Here is a 9512-nt window from a genome sequence, read left to right as displayed (position 1 = left end):
GATGTGGATTAAGTCCTTATTAGCACATCTTGAGTTTTCAGATACTTAAAAAATAAATGTGTAGCAACAATCAAGCTATTAATCACATTCCAAGCACTCCAGTATATGGTGTCGTTAATTGCCATTTCATTTGAAAGGCTACTATGTCCAAGTATATCAACATGTCATACACTTCTTTGAAGAATAGACTAATTATATTTTATAAAGCCACTTAGTCCACCAATGAACAGGTTGCGGGACAATTAATAAAAAAAACCCTTAAACAAAAATGCAACCACTGGCGAACGTATTCGCCTTCTTAGGCAATAGACTAGAAATGTAATAGCAGTCACCTCACCTAATTAACTAAAGATTACTCACTTTTGTGGTGGTAATGGAGCAATTTTTTTCTTGCATAGAGAAGTTTCATAATATTGAGGATACTCAATATGATTTCTCACTAAGATATGTGGACATCGTGCATTTCAATATTGTAACATTCTATGATATTGATATGTCAGATCAACAATTAATAGGACTATAGGAGTCCACTTTGTAGTTTTACATTTTGATGAAAACAACTTACTTATATAAAAGAGCAATAACAAAGAATTGTAGCCCACTTTCATGCTAAAAAAAATTATAAAGCTATGAGAACTTGTGAGATGATGTGGATCAAGTCCTTATTAGCACATCTTGAGTTTTCAGATACTTAAAAAATAAATGTGTAGCAACAATAAAGCTATTAATCACATTCCAAGCACTCCAGTATATGGTGTCGTTAATTGTCATTTCATTTGAAAGGCTACTATGTTCAAGTATATCAACATGTCATACATTTTTTTGAAGAATAGACTAATTATATTTTACAAAGTCACTTAGTCCACCAATGAACAGGTTGCGGGACAATTAATAAAAAAAAATCTTTAAACAAAAATGTAACCACCGGTGAACGTATTCGCCTTCTTAGGCGAGCGTACAAGAAATGCAACACCTGGTGTGAAGAAATCATAAGAAATGCAAAAAGAAAGATCGACATACCACTTACCTCAGTTTCCACAGGGCACCTCAGTTTCCACAGGACCAAGCGAAGGAAGACCGAAGACGACCTAGAGGGTTTGATCCTTCGAAGGGATTTGTTGGGAGACTATAGCCTTGGTTATGGGGCCTTGGGCTTTGGGCCTTGGGCCTTGGGAATTTGAAAATATGATGCGCTTTTTGTTGGGAGAAATATTTTGGAAAAAAAAATAATGTGTTAGTTTTTATCGCCAAGAGGCAGGGTAAATTCGACCGGAGGCTCAGGGAAAGGCTTCCTTCCTCTTGTCTCGTTCCGTTGTTTCTATCGAGATGGCGTCGAGGCAGATGGAGGCGATCCAGAGGAAGTTAGAGCTTCTAAACTACCCTTGATGTAACGCCCCGTCCCATTCGCTCCTCTTCGCCGGCGTCGAGCGATACGCCCTGCTCGAATGGCTCTTCTTCAGGTACCCGTCGTAGATCTTCTTCTGCTCCCTTCACGCAAATTTCGAACCCTAGCGTCCTCCTTCTTCTATTGGTTTGCTGTGCACCTACTTTTATGGGATCTGAATCTGGTGTTGAGCAAATGTCTGGCTTGATTTACAAGAGTTGGAGGTTTAATGTTCAATTCTGGAAACAATGCTGACTTTGGTTTCGCCTTTTTTTTTACTGTACTAGAATCCTGAAGTTGATATTGTTCCTGATCTATCTTATATTTTGGGTCTGAATATCTTTCTCTTCTTTTGCTTCTCTTTCCCTGGAAATCTCTCCTTTTTCATTCTGAATGCTATATTTGTAGGCATCAGATTCGATTCTTTCTTTCTTTCTTGGTAGGCTATTAGGTGACAAGTCTCCGTTTACTCAGCAGAATTGGCAAGGAGATAGCATGGACCGTGATGAGGAAAATACTCGAATTCAACGTGAGTTTCCTGTCGACTGCTGGTTGATGACTTATTCTTATCTAACTTATCCAATTTATTTTATGAAATTTATGAAGTCCTCCTCATTCCTTTTTTTGCCTTTGATGGTTGTTATGAGTGTCTATAGGCATTGAAACCCCTACTTTCAAGTTGATCCATTTTTTCCCCATAACTTTGCATAATTTTCTGGAACCTAACAATCTCTACAAACATTCATGGTCCCGTAGGATCATATATGCCAATTGTGAAATCAAAGCATTTGGAGCCATCGTATAATAGTGCTTTTACTAATTTATCATAAAGAGTTTACTTTTCATGTCTTTCTTCTCTCTTCTTCTACTTGTCTATTTTCTTTATCATACTCAGAATATGAACAATGATATCATGTGAAGTGATTACAAGAATTTGCATATCAACTGCATAATTGTTTTTTTGTTAGTGCAATGATGCCCTTCGCAATCAAGATCCATCATGAGTTTTGATGTTTGGACAAAGAGTTCAAGTTAATATCATATTTATATTTGATATGTATAATGTCGTACAAGACTTGATCAAGACTTAATCTAATTGGATCAGCTAGCGAACAAAATGATTTTTAGTGGCTATGTACGTGTTGACTGATGAATTATTCTAGTTGATTGATGGTGGTTGAGTCAACTAGGCAGCGGACTCAAGCTAATTAGCCAACGGATATAATGTTTTTGTTTGTGGCTAAGTTGATTGGACAGACAATTGATTTCTTATCAGTGACTAATGAACAATGATAGTCGACTAATGCTACAACAAAAAAGGTAAAGGGAGTCTTTTATCTTTGACCTAATAACTATAGTACATCGATTTACCATTGGTGGATTCCACTTGACTAATTGACATCAATGCAGCAGTAACAAAGAGAAGTTGAAGAAATGAAGCCTATAAAAGGACCGAGGGGAGCATTTAAATGCTAACATCCTTGAGATATTCTTTTGATCATTTGCTCCTTATTCTGCACTCTTCCTTCTCATCTTTGAGCTTCAATTATAATCACTTAAATAACTTCTAAGAGGTTTCTCCGCCTTCAAAAGAAGTCCGAGAAGGAGACAAGCTGGTAGTGTATTCGGGAGTGACTTGCTGATGTGTCATAGGTCATGGAGTAGGAATCAGAGTTTTGAACTATGTTAAATCCAAATGTTAGCGTGTTTGCTTTTGTGTATTTCATTTCAATTGCATATTGTATTTGGATTATCCTTGCTAATCTTAATTGTCACTTGCAAGAATATTTGGTATCTCCCCCCTCTAGCTTATCCAGCATCCATCATACTTGTCTTAATATCTTTGTCATGTAAACACACCTAATATATAGTATAATGCCTTTTTTCCTTGAAAAGGGAAAAAACAAATGGCAGTATACATTAGTTAGGAAAAATTGTGGCTAGGATGTAATGACAATTTGAAGTATTCTTCCCTTGGTATTCACCAACCAATATGTTGACTAGCTGACATCTTTACTTGATATTCAAGGTAAAAGAATGGAAGACCATTAAATGTTGTAAACTAGATAAGATCATCACTAGTAGGCATAATTATCTGAATAGTAACAATTAGTATATTGTGTTCCTAAGGGAGCATTACCTTTGAGTTAGCGCTATTATTTCTTTTCCAATATCAAATGACTTACAAACACAAGGATTGGACATTTAATTCAATAGCTGAATGTGAATCAAGAAAAAGTTTGAGATTATAAAATTATTCAAAATATTAATTATAATGTTTTATTTTTATTTTCATAGTATTTCACTACCTTTAATAAGGGCAACCAGTGCATGGAGCCCCGTCAATGCAGGGTCCGTAAAGGGTCAAATCATATTGGGTATATGGTGTGCATTCTTATCCTACACTGTAAGAGGTTGTTTCTACGACTCGAAGCCGTGACCACAAGATCACACAACAATAACTTTACCGTTGCCACGTCTCCCTTTCATCTCACTATCTTTGTTATTATACAATATTATTGTATGTCTCTATGTCCACTCTCTTTGCCCAAGTAACATTTGGATATGTTTCTTGACAGTTTCCCATATCCCTTTGCAATTGGTTTTGATCTAGAATAATTGAAAGTGGTTAGGTGTTATTTGATTGCTTCATTTTGATGACATAAAGGGTAGTCCAGTGCATGAAGCTCCTGCTAATGCAGATCCCAGGGGAGAGTTTATTGTATGCAACCATATCCTACTTTGCAAGAGATTGTTTCCAAGATTTGAACCTGACCTCCAAGTTACACGGCAACAACTTTATCATTATGCTAAGTTCATCTTGATGACATGTTTGATGATAAAGATTGATGATAAAGATTGCTATTTAGAATATATAAAGCTGCATAGAAACATTTTCTATTTGTTTATAATATGTTATCTAACGATGTTCATTTATATTCAAGATATAACAACTTTAATATATCATAACTAATTTTGCAAGTAATATGCTGCTTTAATTGCAAATAATGTGTCTGTCCTGTTTTCATGTCTTCTTTTGGTGCATGCATTGTCCTTTTCAGTGAATCAGAAAATTGTTTTTTTTTTTTAATTTTGCAAACTTAGCGGAGATAGCAAATTTTTTGGGCATTACATGCTCAGTTGACATTGAAGCAATACAAGTGAGTGAATACACCATTTAGCAATCAAAGTCGCTTTGATATGTTAGCTGACAAAAACTGTTAGCAGCATGCAAATAAGAAGTGTCATTATCATCAGGCAAAAAAATTTCTTTCCTGTTTACATCTAGTTTTGTATACACTTTCTGACTTACATGCTCACATAAGTTACCATGTATGATGCTCCTGGCTCAATTGACATGAAGAATACTAATGCTTTCAACCTATCATCAATTTAACTACATGACATAGAAATTTTTTTTTCATGTTGATTTAGGTCTCACACTCTCACATAGTATGTTAATTACATGGTGGCTAATTTACTTCTTGGAACAGTTTCACTATAATGACAGTAACATGATTTCCTTCATAGAGTTATTCCTTTTAACAGGACCCCTTTGCATATACTTCCTACTAGTTTTTTCTTTCTAAAATCTACCTTTTGTATGGGACATAGTTGCTCTATCAACAAATGGGAACTTAATGCAATTTCAAAATTTTAATAGTTGATGAGGATAATGTCTCCATAGGATGGGTGTATGATAGATACCTATTCCGTCAGGCTATTATTATGGTGTTGTATATGCTCATATTCCTATTTACTTATATTCATTGATGAGATTTTTAATTTTTAATTATGGCTATTTTGTAGCTTAGGAATGGAAATTAGGCCCTTAGAAAAAACATCACTTTCTTTATAATTCCTTTCTTCTTTTGAGCTATTAAAGAAAATGTTAGCATTTGTACAATTAAATAAAATATGATGAGCTCCAAATTTGAGTTAGTTACATTATTTAAAAAAAAAAAGAAAAAGGAAAAAAAAAAATCAACTATGTAATGATTCAGGCAAGGTATTGATTCAAGTGATATTTATTTTGTTCTTCAATAACATCCTTATTCCTTGAGCAGTAAAGAGTGATAATGCGAATTGGAGAAGTATGAATCTACTCAACTTTCCTCATCTCCTATGTGGTAGTAGATGAAAAAACTTGTAATTACAGTGAAAGATGACAGAAAGTAGAATTGTAGTGAATGCAACTGTTTCTCACTCTCCTCCACTTCCTTTGATTCCTCCTCTCGGCCTCTCCTATGGCTGCCACCTATTGTGCCTGCTTGTTTTGTCCACTTCTTATCCTCCTTCGTTTATAGGCATCAAAATGGCTAGGATTTCTGTGTCATTGTCCTCAAACATTTTCTATAACTTCTGGCAGTGTCCACTTGTTTGTTGGTAGTAAGCCAGAAAAGTCCATGGATCTGTCTAGGATGGTAGATCTATGGAATTTTGACGTGCTTAATATTAATCTAATCTTTTGTTAATGAGAGTGAAAATGTTGAACTTCTATAGTGGTTTTGCCAGAAGTGTTTGGGGATTTATTGTTTCATCTGGTTGCATTGAGACCATGCTACTTTGCTTTGTTTCAGGGAAAAGGTAGCTATGAGGAACGTGTTGAAATGCTTCATCTGATTGTAGATCTTGTTGAAGCAAGCCAATATACTGATAATCCTGAATGGAGGTCAGCAGTATAGTACCTTAGTGTTCTCAAAATTTCAGTCTTCATAATGGTTCATCTATTTTCTGTTTCATCCTCAAGGAATAGGAACACAACATGCAAACAAACTAGACCTTACAAATTCTGAACACTAATAGATTTGTCTTTTTTTGGCAGTGTTGATGAACAATTAGCTAAGGATGTACAGTTAGTAGATTCAATTGCAGAAAAACAAGCTCAAATATTTGCAGAAGAGTTGAAACTTTTTCCAGCAGATGTACAGATTCAGTCTGTCTACCCCTTGTAAGCAATATAAGATTTTGATCTGAATCCATAATACTAGAGTACAGAACTGTCAGTAGCATGTTTATAAGCAAAACAAATGAGTATATTAAACTACGAGCATATCCCAAACAGTTTGTTTCATTTTGTCTGTTCTTGTTTAGGTATGTAATAGGATATACAGAGAACTGTGCTGTAAATATTTAACTTTTAAATATTTCACATACTAATGTGGATTGCTATGTATGTAACATGTTTTTGTATATTCATTCAAGCTCTTGGTTTTTTCTCATGTATTATTGAAATATTCAGATGAGCATATATAAATGTAAGCCCAGAAGATATGCTCATAATACAAAACTTCTGGCTGTCTTTTGGGTCATAAAAAAGTGGGCTTTGAAACATCTAGTCTGGTTAACAGCCTTGTGTGCTGCACTATTCTAATTAGTTACTAACATCTCAAGTAGATATCCTAGTCCATTGTCCATTACAGATTAAATTTTCCCCCCCTGTAGCACATATTTTTCCCCCTGAACTCATATTTTTAATTTTATGAGTTCTAGTAATGAATAAGAAGTGCCTCTTTTTCAGGCCTGATATATCTGAACTGGAACTAAAGCTTAGTGAACATTCAAATAAACTCTTAAATCTGCAGCAGATGGTTCAGAAATTAGCATCTAAGGTACTTGAATCTGTTCTCTCTACAATCAAGTCTTCTGGAGGAAGTGAAACAAGTAGTTATACAAGCAAAATTTCTGCAATTTCCATTTAACTTCACTCAGATCCTATTGAACCTAAACTTCGAAGTAATGCACTGGTGATTGTTTTCTTGGATTATCAACCATATTTCCATTAGTGATTCATCTAAAAGGAACCTAATCCTATCTGGTTTTATCTCTTTGTTAGTGTATGCTAAAGTTTGTTATTGGTGGTGTTAACCAGTATGATTACAATCCTAATGAAGACTATACGGAGGTAGAGCTAAAGCTGAGGTCACATTTGGAGTCTTTTCTTGAAACTGTGAAGTCTTTCAATTTGATTTATACAAAGGTAATATGCTGCTTTAACTTCTCTTCAATTATTTTTGTTTTTAAGTATGTATAGCTTGAAGAACGAAAGGGCATTCATATATCAGAAGTCCATTTAAACAAATTTGATGATTGAGGAAAACCTGCTGAAATTCAGACCGCTTATTGCTTGGTTTCTTGGACATGTCCATGAGATTTACATGCCCCCATGTCAGTTTCTTCTCATGTTTCTTAATTTATTTTGCCTAATGTATTACAGGAAATTCGCCCATGGACTCACATGATGGAAGTGCCACAATTACATGGGTTTGGTCCCGCTTCTAATCGTCTGTTGGAGGCTTATGATACACTTCTAAAGGTATACTTAGTATGTGGGTTTTGAGTTTTCCAAAAATTGTTAGTTGATCCACTTTACACAATCATTTTTCCAAAGAAGTGTCATTTTCCTGAGTCCATTATGTACTCATCCTCTCAGAGATGCAAACTTCATACTGATACTCAGAAAATAAATATGCAAAATAAATCAGAGATTCCATAGTTGGAAAAATAGGAAAAAAGGAAGGCATAATTTGAGTAAGAAAATATTAATCTTTAGGAGAAATCCTACCTATTAGTATTTTGTCTCTAGATATAAAGGTTTTATGCCATAATTTTTTAGGAGGCCGTCTTTATCCCTACGGTAGCTTGGAGAGTGTCTTAAACTCTTTTTTATTCATTACAGTTGAAAATTAATTTGTCTAACAGGGACACAAGTACTATGTTATCTTTTATTCCTTTTCTTCTTTTGTGAGTATCTAACAGCGCAAGTGTCATCATACATGTTCAGTTGTCTTCTTACTGAATATGTTCAAACCTTAAGCTTCCTGAAAATATTTGTCCTAACATCAGACAAATGATAATGTAGTTCTTGAATTGGAACAATTATTTGCATACTGTGTAACATGTCTTACATCGTGCATTGCAGTTTTTGGGAAAACTTGAGAAGTGTTCGGGAGTCATATGCGGCTATGTCTATTGGATCTGTATCGACGACCCAAAGAACCATCCTCAATCACCAAAATAATTTTGGATTGTGGATCTGCTCTGACATTTTTGAACCGTAGTCTCTCCATCCTCTCGACTTCTGTGGCCAGGGAGCAAGGGAAGGCCCTATGAATTGGAACATATCATGGAGTTAGAGAAATAGCTTCAATTTAACTATGCTACACGCACATGAAAATCACTCATAAGTGAAGGTTGTTGTGACATTCATAAAAATATAAATCAGTTGTTGGAAACAATAGTGTATCGATATAATTACCAGCCCATCAGTTACTTTGGCCGCTGTGCGCCATATTGGACATGATAACCGTGATGTAAGCTGATTTCCATGTTCTTCCTGTAGCAAAAAAAAAAAGTTGCATTTGATGCATTACAGTTATCTTTGGTGCATTCCAACAATGTTTGGCCACTAAGACTGCCAGAGTAGAGTCTATCATCGACGACACGACGATGCCACATCAGAATGTAACTATTTCTCAAAATACTTCAATTTACTAGACGATATCTTCTCACAGGTCTACACTTTTCCCTCTCTGAATCGTGGCTTGTGTCAGCGACCTCGCTATAATTAAGAACAGCAACAGCTTCTCTAATCTCAAAGATCTTGCATGTTGGACCATGCAGGTTTTGTGTTTCTTAAACCGTGTACAGAGATGCATACAAAGAGTTAAACTGCATAAAATAACAAAATATAGACTCGTAGCAGTTTCACCTCCCTTAAAACCTTAGGATTTCACTAATTTGTAATTTACAGATTAAAAGAAGCCTTTTCCATTTTTTTTTTTTTAACTCTTTAAACACCTGACCTCCCCTGGATCCCCCACCTTACTGCCTGAACCTAAATTTGAGATGATGTTGCATTTTGCCTGACTCAATTCCCTCAGTTGAAGGAGTTGCCCTAGTCTCTTCTTCCACCTTACTGCCTGAACCATATGCTTGTTCTTGCTTGATTCACTTCTGATGTTGGTGACAGTATGAATCTATCATATAAATTCTTGCTCTTTTATATATTGTTTCAGTTGAAATGACGAATAGAGTGGTAGATTTACCTTCATTGCTCCCCACTGAACTTTCATCTTGCCAATACAACAAGTCTCCGGCGAGAGCAAAGACTTTAAGAATCTTGACG

General features: G+C 35.3%; 1 pseudogene; it reads left to right on the top strand.

Moving 5' to 3' along the window:
• The first annotated feature begins 1282 nt into the window (after positions 1 to 1282).
• LOC122046392 lies at positions 1283 to 8762 on the top strand (annotated as a pseudogene).
• Positions 8763 to 9512: the final 750 nt, after the last annotated feature.

The sequence above is a fragment of the Zingiber officinale genome, chromosome 2B (assembly GCF_018446385.1).
Source record: "Zingiber officinale cultivar Zhangliang chromosome 2B, Zo_v1.1, whole genome shotgun sequence".
NCBI lineage: Eukaryota > Viridiplantae > Streptophyta > Magnoliopsida > Zingiberales > Zingiberaceae > Zingiber > Zingiber officinale.
This window is presented reverse-complemented; position numbering and strand designations above follow the sequence as displayed.